We start from the raw sequence: 12,384 nt of genomic DNA, 5'->3' as shown, positions 1-12,384 counted from the left end.
TGATGTGACTACTTATGCTGTTAAAATATATAGTTTAGTGGGCACCACATGTAGATAGGGACATTATTTTCTGGTTGTTGGTTAGCGTCCTGTGCACCACGTACTCCTGGGGCAGTCAGGGAAGGGATTAGCACCATCTGCTTGTCTGGTACCGTATCATGTACTGGACGGGTGGATGGTCAAGTATGATCTTTGACTGGTAGCAGGTGTGGTTGAAGATGGTTAGGTCTACAGGGCATTAGTTTAAGGGTAGGTAGATTAGGGCGGCCAGAAAACACAGGTAGTGTGGTAGGGCTTGATTTAGTGTTTCTTAGGGTAGACATGTGGTGGGCCGGTTTTAACTGCAGTTTAGACGTAGAAGCATATGTAGTCATATCAGGTTAGAAGGCGCACCTGTTTGGAATTGTTTGTTGGATTTATTTTGTTTGTTTGAGTGTTTGGTGAGCATACCTGGTAGCACCTAACACCCTGCGTGTATGACACGTCTATTTAGGGTGGGTGTGTTTTATTTTAATTTTAAATTTTTTTGCAACCTAGAAAGGTGTGCTCCGTAGAGCTCACATTTCCACCGCGTTCCCTTCTGGTTGTTATTATTGGCATTTAGCATTCTTCAGTGGTTCTTCAGTGGTTCTTCGTGGTTCTTCAGTGGTTCTTCGTGGTTCTTCAGTGGTTCGTTAGTGGTTCTTCGTGACTGTGAGGTAAAGTGTGTAGCTTGTGGTGGCTGGTACAGTGACGATGGCTTCCATCAAGGACTTTGTTGATCGCCCGTCTCATGACATGTTGGAGAAGTTTTCCAAAGAACAACTTCTAGAACTTGCTGTACACTACAGGGTAGAGCTTTCTGCAGGTGAGAAACGTGTGAAGCCGACTGCCTTGAGTGCTTTAAGGGTGTTACTCATTAGGGAGCAGGTGCTTGAGGAGAGGGTGGAGGAGCCTCCTTCGTCTGGCGCGTCTCCGCTATTACCTGGTGTAGAGGGTGAGTGGAGGATTAGGGAGTTGGAGTTTAAGGAAAGGCAGCTAGAGCGAGAGCGTGAGGAGAGGAGAGAGGAGCGTGAGCTTAAGGAGAGAGAGAGTAAAGAGGAGCGTGAGCTTAAGGAGAGAGAGAGGAAAGAGGAGCGTGAGCTTAAGGAGAGAGAGAGGAAAGTGGAGCGTGAGCGTGAGCGTGAGGAGCGTGAGTTTAAGGAGAAACAAATGTTGCTGGAGCACGAGCGTGCACAGAAGGAGCTTGAATATAAGCATGCTGCCTTGCAGGCGGGTGCTCTGCATCCAGAGTCACGTTCCGGGTTTGATGTAGGCAGGAATATTAGGATGGTGCCACCATTTTTTGAGAAAGACGTGGAAAGATATTTTCCCCTTTTTGAACGGGTGGCAACCACATTGAAGTGGCCTGATACCGCCTGGACACTGCTGCTGCAATGTGTTTTAGTTGGTAGGGCACAAGAAGCCTACACTGCTCTGTCCCTTGAACAAAGCGCTGATTATGAGCTGGTTAAAGCTTCCATTTTGAGGGCTTATGAGTTGGTCCCCGAGGCCTATCGTCAGCGGTTTAGAGGTTATCGCAGGTCGGAGGGGCAGTCTTATGTTGAATTTGGAAGGGAGAAGGAGAACCTGTTTGACAGGTGGTGCACTTCTCAGAGAGTCAAGAGTCAAGAGAGCAGCTTAGGCAGTTGATTCTCCTAGAGGAATTTAAAAGATGTGTTCCTGATACCGTTTCCACACATCTAAATGAGCATAAGGTATCGAAGATAGGCGACGCCGCTGTCTTCGCTGATGAGTTTGTGTTGACACACAAGTCCGTGTTTTTGGAGGACTACCGTGTTGAGTCCGGGGATAGGCGTCCTGTTCAGGGGGGCCGTTTCCCAAAACCTGTGTCTGCTGGTCAGTTAACTTCACCTCCTAGGCGGGGTGGTTCTGCTGGTGCATTCCCAGAAGGGATTATCTGTTTCTACTGTAAAGAACCTGGTCATATCGTTGCTGGGTGCCCGGTGCTTGAGCAGAAAAATGTCAGAACCGTGGCTCTGGTAGAAACCATATGCAGAACGCCTATGCCAACGTTAGATGGGGATGGGGGAAGTATCAAACGTGTGGACAAAGAGCTTGAGGGTTCCTCAAGGTTTATGATGAATGGATTTGTTTCCCTGACTAATGCACTAGAGTCCAAACAGGCTATAACAATTTGGAGAGATACCGGTGCTTTTCAGTCCCTCATTCTGGAGGGGGTTTTGCCGTTTTCAGAAAACTCTTCTTTGCATTCCGGTGTCGTTGTTCGGGGCTTTGGGGGTGGACTTGTGGATGCACCTTTGCATGAGGTCACGCTCAATTCTCCCTTAGTATCAGGCAATGTTGTTGTGGGGGTATGTTCTCACATTCCCATAAAGGGGGTGTCCTTCATTCTAGGGAATGATTTGGCTGGTGACAAAGTGTTGGCTACTCCGGTTGTAACTCCCATTCCTGTGGTTTCTGAGGTCCCTAATGAGCTGGCACAGAAACATCCAGGAGTGTTTCGTGTGTGTGCTGTGGCTCGGGAAATGTCAAAGGACAAAAGTGATGTTGTTGATACTTCGACTTGGGACATTACACTTAGTGACACATTCTTTGTTGAATTAAAATGTGTACCTGTTGAGAATTTTGGAAAGCACACTGTGGATCTACCTCTGCATAATGATTCTCTTGATTGTGGCTTTGTGTTAGGCCCGGTGGTGAAACCAGAGTTGACATGCGTGCCGGAGAAGCATGTGGCAGGAGATGGTATAGCAGCGCAGTGTCTCAGGGTCTTCCCAGCCTGTATGGTGGCTGAGGCCACGAACGAGTTGGAGGAGGAGTGTGGGAAGGATGCTATGAGAGGTGCTGTTGTTTCATGTGACACCGTTCTAGTTGGAGAGGCTACTAAGCCTGACTTAGGCTGCCAGCCTTCCCACAGTAGCTCTATTGTCCCTAATGTTTCACTTGTGGGCAGGGATGGTCCCAGTATGTCAGTTGATGATTCTGACATTGATCCACATGTCCACACTGATTCTCTGCCATGCACTAGGTGTGCTAGTCAACCTAGTTACCTGTGTCCTGTGGAGCAGGAGCCGCCTTCGCGACCTGGTCTGTTGAGTGGCAGCCATTTTGATTTTGATCAGGACAATGTTATTTTGGGTGACGCCATTTTAGATGGTGTTCCAGACGTTTTTGTGACTGTCGTACTGCCATGTTCCAGGTACGGTGGGGCTGTACCTGAGGCGGTACATCCTACTCTGGATGTTCACGGTTTGCAGTATCCTGGACTGCCAGTGCCAGGTGGGATGGATATGGGCGCGGTGGTGGTATCAGTGATCTATGGTTTTTGTTTTGCTGTGTTCTGTTCTGTTGAGCGCAGTTCTCAGGTTGATTTTGGTTTGCAGTCTATTTTTGACAGGTCGGTATCGGTGGAGGGGCCTGTTGAAAGGGAGCATACAACACGGTTGGTGGTCGTGTTCGACAGGGGCCGACCCGCTATCACTGTTGTGGTGGTGGCCCTGACAACTAATGGGTCACAGTTGTTTTTTTTGTTTTGTTTATGGGTTGTTGTGTGGTGGTTGCCTCTGGGGCAACCAGTTTGGTGGGGGAGGTGTTATGTACCAGGAGCCTGATCACTCCTGTGTCACTGTGCAGGCAGACCTGATCACTCCTGTGTCACGGGGCATGCAGGTGAGGGCTGCCAATTAGCCAATTAGTGCTGATTGGTTACCTGCTGGGAGCTTTAAAGCCAGCCCTAGTAACACACATGCAGTGTCTGTGCTTAGAGGAAGAGCTGTCAGGTTCTTCCAGTCCTTGTCCGTTGGGTTTACATTAGTACATTAGTTTACATTTACATTAATAGTTCCTTGATATAGTAGCACTTTGAGTTAGAGCACGGGGTTTTGGTGTTGGTTTGCACATAGGTTGCGTGCCCATGAGCCAGGGTCATAACAGGTAGTAAGGCATAGAGGTAGAGGTAGATGGATGGAGGAATAGATATTCAGACAGATGGGTGGATAGATGGATTCATTGGTGGATGGATGGGCAGATGGATAGATTGATATATAGATGGATGGAAGAGCAAATTAATACTTCAGATCATATCACCAGAATTAAACTAGGTCTCCAGCCTCTGTCTTACTTCATGGCGTCTCCCTTCGCTCGTATTGTGCAAGCAAGGCGTAGCTGTCAACTGTATTACTTATGTGATCATTCTCATGACCATCTGTTTCCCTATTCCCCTGTCGAACACTCTCCTTCTCTCTGTCTCTAACACTCCTTCTCTCTGTCTCTCTCCTTCTCTCTGTCTCTAACATTCTCCTTCTCTCTGTCTCTCTCCTTCTCTCTGTCTCTAGAACTCTCCTTCTCTCTGTCTCTAACATTCTCCTCTCTGTCTCTCTCCTTCTCTCTGTCTCTAGCACTCTCCTTCTCTCTGTCTCTAACACTCTCCTTCTCTCTGTTTCTCTCCTTCTCTCTGTCTCTAACACTCTCCTCTCTGTCTCTCTCCTTCTCTCTGTCTCTAACTCTCTCCTTCTCTCTGTCTCTAACACTCTCCTTCTCTGTCTCTAACACTCTCCTTCTCTCTGTCTCTCTCCTTCTCTCTGTCTATAACACTCCTTCTCTCTGTCTCTAACACTCTCCTTCTCTCTGTCTCTAACACTCTCCTTCTCTCTGTCTCACTCCTTCTCTCTGTCTCTAACACTCTCCTTCTCTCTGTCTCTAACACTCTCCTTCTCTCTGTCTCTCTCCTTCTCTCTGTCTATAACACTCCTTCTCTCTGTCTCTAACACTCTCCTTCTCTGTCTCTAACACTCTCCTTCTCTCTGTCTCTCTCCTTCTCTCTGTCTATAACACTCCTTCTCTCTGTCTCTAACACTCTCCTTCTCTCTGTCTCTAACACTCTCCTCTCTCTGTCTCTAACACTCTCCTCTCTCTGTCTCTAACCCTCTCCTTCTCTCTGTCTCTAACACTCTCCTCTCTCTGTCTCTAACACACTCCTTCTCTCTGTCTCTAACACTCTCCTCTCTGTCTCTAACTCTCTCCTTCTCTCTGTCTCTAACACTCTCTCCTCTCTCTGTCTCTAACACTCTCCTCTCTGTCTCTAACTCTCTCCTTCTCTCTGTCTCTAACACTCTCTCCTCTCTCTGTCTCTAACACTCTCCTCTCTCTGTCTCTAACTCTCTCCTTCTCTGTCTCTAACTCTCTCCTTCTCTCTGTCTCTAACACTCTCTCCTCTCTCTGTCTCTAACACTCTCCTCTCTCTGTCTCTAACACTCTCCTCTCTGTCTCTAACTCTCTCCTTCTCTCTGTCTCTAACACTCTCTCCTCTCTCTGTCTCTAACACTCTCCTCTCTCTGTCTCTAACTCTCTCCTTCTCTGTCTCTAACTCTCTCCTCTCTCTGTCTCTAACTCTCTCCTTCTCTCTGTCTCTAACTCTCTCCTCTCTCTGTCTCTAACACTCTCCTCTCTCTGTCTCTAACTCTCTCCTCTCTCTGTCTCTAACTCTCTCCTCTCTGTCTCTAACTCTCTCCTTCTCTCTGTCTCTAACTCTCTCCTTCTCTCTGTCTCTAACTCTCTCCTCCTCTCTGTCTCTAACACTCTCCTCTCTCTGTCTCTAACTCTCTCCTCTCTCTGTCTCTAACTCTCTCCTCTCTCTGTCTCTAACACTCTTCTCTCTCTGTCTCTAACTCTCTCCTTCTCTCTGTCTCTAACTATCTCCTTCTCTCTGTCTCTAACACTCTCCTCTCTCTGTCTCTAACTCTCTCCTTCTCTCTGTCTCTAACTCTCTCCTTCTCTCTGTCTCTAACTCTCTCCTCTCTCTGTCTCTAACACTCTCCTTCTCTCTGTCTCTAACTCTCTCCTCTCTCTGTCTCTAACTCTCTCCTCTCTCTGTCTCTAACACTCTCCTTCTCTCTGTCTCTAACTCTCTCCTCTCTCTGTCTCTAACTCTCTCCTTCTCTCTGTCTCTAACTCTCTCCTTCTCTCTGTCTCTAACTCTCTCCTTCTCTCTGTCTCTAACTCACTCCTCTCTCTGTCTCTAACACTCTCCTCTCTCTGTCTCTAACTCTCTCCTTCTCTCTGTCTCTAACTCTCTCCTTCTCTCTGTCTCTAACACTCTCCTCTCTCTGTCTCTAACACTCTCCTCTCTCTGTCTCTAACTCTCTCCTCTCTCTGTCTCTAACTCTCTCCTCTCTCTGTCTCTAACACTCTCCTCTCTCTGTCTCTAACTCTCTCCTCTCTCTGTCTCTAACTCTCTCCTCTCTCTGTCTCTAACTCTCTCCTCTCTGTCTCTAACTCTCTCCTATCTCTGTCTCTAACTCTCTCCTCTCTCTGTCTCTAACTCTCTCCTCTCTCTGTCTCTAACACTCCTTCTCTCTGTCTCTAACTCGCTCCTTCTCTCTGTCTCTAACTCTCTCCTCTCTCTGTCTCTAACACTCTCCTCTCTCTGTCTCTAACTCTCTCCTTCTCTCTGTCTCTAACTCTCTCCTCTCTGTCTCTAACTCTCTCCTTCTCTCTGTCTCTAACTCTCTCCTCTCTCTGTCTCTAACTCTCTCCTTCTCTCTGTCTCTAACTCTCTCCTCTCTCTGTCTCTAACACTCTCCTCTCTCTGTCTCTAACACTCTCCTCTCTCTGTCTCTAACTCTCTCCTTCTCTCTGTCTCTAACTCTCTCCTCTCTGTCTCTAACTCTCTCCTTCTCTCTGTCTCTAACTCTCTCCTCTCTCTGTCTCTAACTCTCTCCTTCTCTCTGTCTCTAACTCTCTCCTCTCTCTTTCTCTAACACTCTCCTCTCTCTGTCTCTAACACTCTCCTCCTCTCTGTCTCTAACTCTCTCCTCTCTCTGTCTCTAACTCTCTCCTTCTCTCTGTCTCTAACTCTCTCCTCTCTCTGTCTCTAACTCTCTCCTCTCTGTCTCTAACTCTCTCCTTCTCTCTGTCTCTAACACTCTCCTCTCTCTGTCTCTAACTCTCTCCTTCTCTCTGTCTCTAACTCTCTCCTTCTCTCTGTCTCTAACTCTCTCCTCTCTCTGTCTCTAACTCTCTCCTTCTCTCTGTCTCTAACACTCTCCTTCTCTCTGTCTCTAACTCTCTCCTTCTCTCTGTCTCTAACTCTCTCCTCTCTCTGTCTCTAACTCTCTCCTCCTCTCTCTGTCTCTAACTCTCTCCTTCTCTCTGTCTCTAACTCTCTCTTCTCTCTGTCTCTAACTCTCTCCTCTCTCTGTCTCTAACACTCTCCTTCTCTCTGTCTCTAACTCTCTCCTCTCTCTGTCTCTAACACTCTCCTTCTCTCTGTCTCTAACTCTCTCCTTCTCTCTGTCTCTAACTCTCTCCTCTCTCTGTCTCTAACTCTCTCCTCCTCTCTCTGTCTCTAACTCTCTCCTCTCTCTGTCTCTAACACTCTCCTCTCTCTGTCTCTAACTCTCTCCTTCTCTCTGTCTCTAACTCTCTCCTCTCTCTGTCTCTAACACTCTCCTCTCTCTGTCTCTAACTCTCTCCTTCTCTCTGTCTCTAACTCTCTCCTCTCTCTGTCTCTAACTCTCTCCTTCTCTCTGTCTCTAACTCTCTCCTCCTCTCTCTGTCTCTAACACTCTCCTCTCTCTGTCTCTAACTCTCTCCTCTCTCTGTCTCTAACTCTCTCCTTCTCTCTGTCTCTAACTCTCTCCTTCTCTCTGTCTCTAACTCTCTCCTTCTCTCTGTCTCTAACTCTCTCCTTCTCTCTGTCTCTAACTCTCTCCTCTCTCTGTCTCTAACACTCTCCTCTCTCTGTCTCTAACTCTCTCTTCTCTCTGTCTCTAACTCTCTCCTTCTCTCTGTCTCTAACACTCTCCTCCTCTCTCTGTCTCTAACTCTCTCCTCTATCTGTCTCTAACACTCTCCTTCTCTCTGTCTCTAACACTCTCCTCTATCTGTCTCTAACTCTCTCCTTCTCTCTGTCTCTAACTCTCTCCTCTCTCTGTCTCTAACTCTCTCCTCCTCTCTCTGTCTCTAACTCTCTCCTTCTCTCTGTCTCTAACTCTCTCTTCTCTCTGTCTCTAACTCTCTCCTCTCTCTGTCTCTAACACTCTCCTTCTCTCTGTCTCTAACTCTCTCCTCTCTCTGTCTCTAACACTCTCCTTCTCTCTGTCTCTAACTCTCTCCTTCTCTCTGTCTCTAACTCTCTCCTCTCTCTGTCTCTAACTCTCTCCTCCTCTCTCTGTCTCTAACACTCTCCTCTCTCTGTCTCTAACTCTCTCCTTCTCTCTGTCTCTAACTCTCTCCTCTCTCTGTCTCTAACTCTCTCCTTCTCTCTGTCTCTAACTCTCTCCTCCTCTCTCTGTCTCTAACACTCTCCTCTCTCTGTCTCTAACTCTCTCCTCTCTCTGTCTCTAACTCTCTCCTTCTCTCTGTCTCTAACTCTCTCCTTCTCTCTGTCTCTAACTCTCTCCTTCTCTCTGTCTCTAACTCTCTCCTTCTCTCTGTCTCTAACTCTCTCCTCTCTCTGTCTCTAACACTCTCCTCTCTCTGTCTCTAACTCTCTCCTCTCTCTGTCTCTAACTCTCTCCTCTCTCTGTCTCTAACACTCTTCTCTCTCTGTCTCTAACTCTCTCCTTCTCTCTGTCTCTAACTATCTCCTTCTCTCTGTCTCTAACACTCTCCTCTCTCTGTCTCTAACTCTCTCCTTCTCTCTGTCTCTAACTCTCTCCTTCTCTCTGTCTCTAACTCTCTCCTCTCTCTGTCTCTAACACTCTCCTTCTCTCTGTCTCTAACTCTCTCCTCTCTCTGTCTCTAACTCTCTCCTCTCTCTGTCTCTAACACTCTCCTTCTCTCTGTCTCTAACTCTCTCCTCTCTCTGTCTCTAACTCTCTCCTTCTCTCTGTCTCTAACTCTCTCCTTCTCTCTGTCTCTAACTCTCTCCTTCTCTCTGTCTCTAACTCACTCCTCTCTCTGTCTCTAACACTCTCCTCTCTCTGTCTCTAACTCTCTCCTTCTCTCTGTCTCTAACTCTCTCCTTCTCTCTGTCTCTAACACTCTCCTCTCTCTGTCTCTAACACTCTCCTCTCTCTGTCTCTAACTCTCTCCTCTCTCTGTCTCTAACTCTCTCCTCTCTCTGTCTCTAACACTCTCCTCTCTCTGTCTCTAACTCTCTCCTCTCTCTGTCTCTAACTCTCTCCTCTCTCTGTCTCTAACTCTCTCCTCTCTGTCTCTAACTCTCTCCTATCTCTGTCTCTAACTCTCTCCTCTCTCTGTCTCTAACTCTCTCCTCTCTCTGTCTCTAACACTCCTTCTCTCTGTCTCTAACTCGCTCCTTCTCTCTGTCTCTAACTCTCTCCTCTCTCTGTCTCTAACACTCTCCTCTCTCTGTCTCTAACTCTCTCCTTCTCTCTGTCTCTAACTCTCTCCTCTCTGTCTCTAACTCTCTCCTTCTCTCTGTCTCTAACTCTCTCCTCTCTCTGTCTCTAACTCTCTCCTTCTCTCTGTCTCTAACTCTCTCCTCTCTCTGTCTCTAACACTCTCCTCTCTCTGTCTCTAACACTCTCCTCTCTCTGTCTCTAACTCTCTCCTTCTCTCTGTCTCTAACTCTCTCCTCTCTCTGTCTCTAACTCTCTCCTTCTCTCTGTCTCTAACTCTCTCCTCTCTCTGTCTCTAACTCTCTCCTTCTCTCTGTCTCTAACTCTCTCCTCTCTCTGTCTCTAACACTCTCCTCTCTCTGTCTCTAACACTCTCCTCCTCTCTGTCTCTAACTCTCTCCTCTCTCTGTCTCTAACTCTCTCCTTCTCTCTGTCTCTAACTCTCTCCTCTCTCTGTCTCTAACTCTCTCCTCTCTGTCTCTAACTCTCTCCTTCTCTCTGTCTCTAACACTCTCCTCTCTCTGTCTCTAACTCTCTCCTTCTCTCTGTCTCTAACTCTCTCCTTCTCTCTGTCTCTAACTCTCTCCTCTCTCTGTCTCTAACTCTCTCCTTCTCTCTGTCTCTAACACTCTCCTTCTCTCTGTCTCTAACTCTCTCCTTCTCTCTGTCTCTAACTCTCTCCTCTCTCTGTCTCTAACTCTCTCCTCCTCTCTCTGTCTCTAACTCTCTCCTTCTCTCTGTCTCTAACTCTCTCTTCTCTCTGTCTCTAACTCTCTCCTCTCTCTGTCTCTAACACTCTCCTTCTCTCTGTCTCTAACTCTCTCCTCTCTCTGTCTCTAACACTCTCCTTCTCTCTGTCTCTAACTCTCTCCTTCTCTCTGTCTCTAACTCTCTCCTCTCTCTGTCTCTAACTCTCTCCTCCTCTCTCTGTCTCTAACTCTCTCCTCTCTCTGTCTCTAACACTCTCCTCTCTCTGTCTCTAACTCTCTCCTTCTCTCTGTCTCTAACTCTCTCCTCTCTCTGTCTCTAACACTCTCCTCTCTCTGTCTCTAACTCTCTCCTTCTCTCTGTCTCTAACTCTCTCCTCTCTCTGTCTCTAACTCTCTCCTTCTCTCTGTCTCTAACTCTCTCCTCCTCTCTCTGTCTCTAACACTCTCCTCTCTCTGTCTCTAACTCTCTCCTCTCTCTGTCTCTAACTCTCTCCTTCTCTCTGTCTCTAACTCTCTCCTTCTCTCTGTCTCTAACTCTCTCCTTCTCTCTGTCTCTAACTCTCTCCTTCTCTCTGTCTCTAACTCTCTCCTCTCTCTGTCTCTAACACTCTCCTCTCTCTGTCTCTAACTCTCTCTTCTCTCTGTCTCTAACTCTCTCCTTCTCTCTGTCTCTAACACTCTCCTCCTCTCTCTGTCTCTAACTCTCTCCTCTATCTGTCTCTAACACTCTCCTTCTCTCTGTCTCTAACACTCTCCTCTATCTGTCTCTAACTCTCTCCTTCTCTCTGTCTCTAACTCTCTCCTCTCTCTGTCTCTAACTCTCTCCTCCTCTCTCTGTCTCTAACTCTCTCCTTCTCTCTGTCTCTAACTCTCTCTTCTCTCTGTCTCTAACTCTCTCCTCTCTCTGTCTCTAACACTCTCCTTCTCTCTGTCTCTAACTCTCTCCTCTCTCTGTCTCTAACACTCTCCTTCTCTCTGTCTCTAACTCTCTCCTTCTCTCTGTCTCTAACTCTCTCCTCTCTCTGTCTCTAACTCTCTCCTCCTCTCTCTGTCTCTAACACTCTCCTCTCTCTGTCTCTAACTCTCTCCTTCTCTCTGTCTCTAACTCTCTCCTCTCTCTGTCTCTAACTCTCTCCTTCTCTCTGTCTCTAACTCTCTCCTCCTCTCTCTGTCTCTAACACTCTCCTCTCTCTGTCTCTAACTCTCTCCTCTCTCTGTCTCTAACTCTCTCCTTCTCTCTGTCTCTAACTCTCTCCTTCTCTCTGTCTCTAACTCTCTCCTTCTCTCTGTCTCTAACTCTCTCCTTCTCTCTGTCTCTAACTCTCTCCTCTCTCTGTCTCTAACACTCTCCTCTCTCTGTCTCTAACTCTCTCTTCTCTCTGTCTCTAACTCTCTCCTTCTCTCTGTCTCTAACACTCTCCTCCTCTCTCTGTCTCTAACTCTCTCCTCTATCTGTCTCTAACTCTCTCCTTCTCTCTGTCTCTAACACTCTCCTCTATCTGTCTCTAACTCTCTCCTCTATCTGTCTCTAACACTCTCCTCTATCTGTCTCTAACACTCTCCTTCTCTCTGTCTCTAACTCTCTCCTCTATCTGTCTGTAACACTCTTCTCTATCTGTCTCTAACTCTCTCCTCTATCTGTCTCTAACACTCTCCTCTATCTGTCTCTAACACTCTCCTCTATCTGTCTCTAACACTCTCCTCTCTCTGTCTCTAACACTCTCCTCTATCTGTCTCTAACACTCTCCTTCTCTCTGTCTCTAACTCTCTCCTCTATCTGTCTCTAACACTTTCCTCTCTCTGTCTCTAACTCTCTCCTCTCTCTCTCTCTAACTCTCTCCTCTATCTGTCTCTAACACTCTCCTCTCTCTGTCTCTAACACTCTCCTCTCTCTGTCTCTAACTCTCTCCTCTCTCTGTCTCTAACACTCTCCTCTATCTGTCTCTAACTCTCTCCTCTCTCTGTCTCTAACACTCTCCTCTATCTCTAACTCTCTCCTCTCTGTCTCTAACACTCCTCTCAATTCAATTCAATTAAATTCAATTCAATTCAAATAGGCTTTATTGGCATGAAATATTAACATACTTATTGCCAAAGCAAGTTCAACATACAAACAATAACATATATATTAAGCAATAAAATACCATAATATTAGTAATAACAGTAAAGACAATCAACAAGAAACATATTAATTTACAAAATAGTCACTCATTTTCAAGTGTGGCCACTCAGATACATTTACAGAGCTTGTTCTCTTATTGTGTCACAATCATCTACATATTTTGCAGCTAATGCTGTACACTGACTTTTCTCCCCACACATATATATTCTCTCTGTCTCTAACACTCTCCTCTCTGTCTCTAACA

General features: G+C 46.7%; 1 protein-coding gene across 1 annotated transcript in view; it reads left to right on the top strand.

Annotated features, from left to right (window-relative positions):
- The window catches only part of fbn1 (fibrillin 1), a gene marked incomplete at its 5' end in the record, with an annotated part of 169,565 nt that overhangs the window by 49,852 nt on the left and 107,329 nt on the right, over positions 1-12,384 (top strand).

This window comes from Notolepis coatsorum, assembly GCF_963971535.1.
Source record: "Notolepis coatsorum genome assembly, chromosome: 20".
In the NCBI taxonomy this organism is placed as follows: domain Eukaryota; kingdom Metazoa; phylum Chordata; class Actinopteri; order Aulopiformes; family Paralepididae; genus Notolepis; species Notolepis coatsorum.
This window is presented reverse-complemented; position numbering and strand designations above follow the sequence as displayed.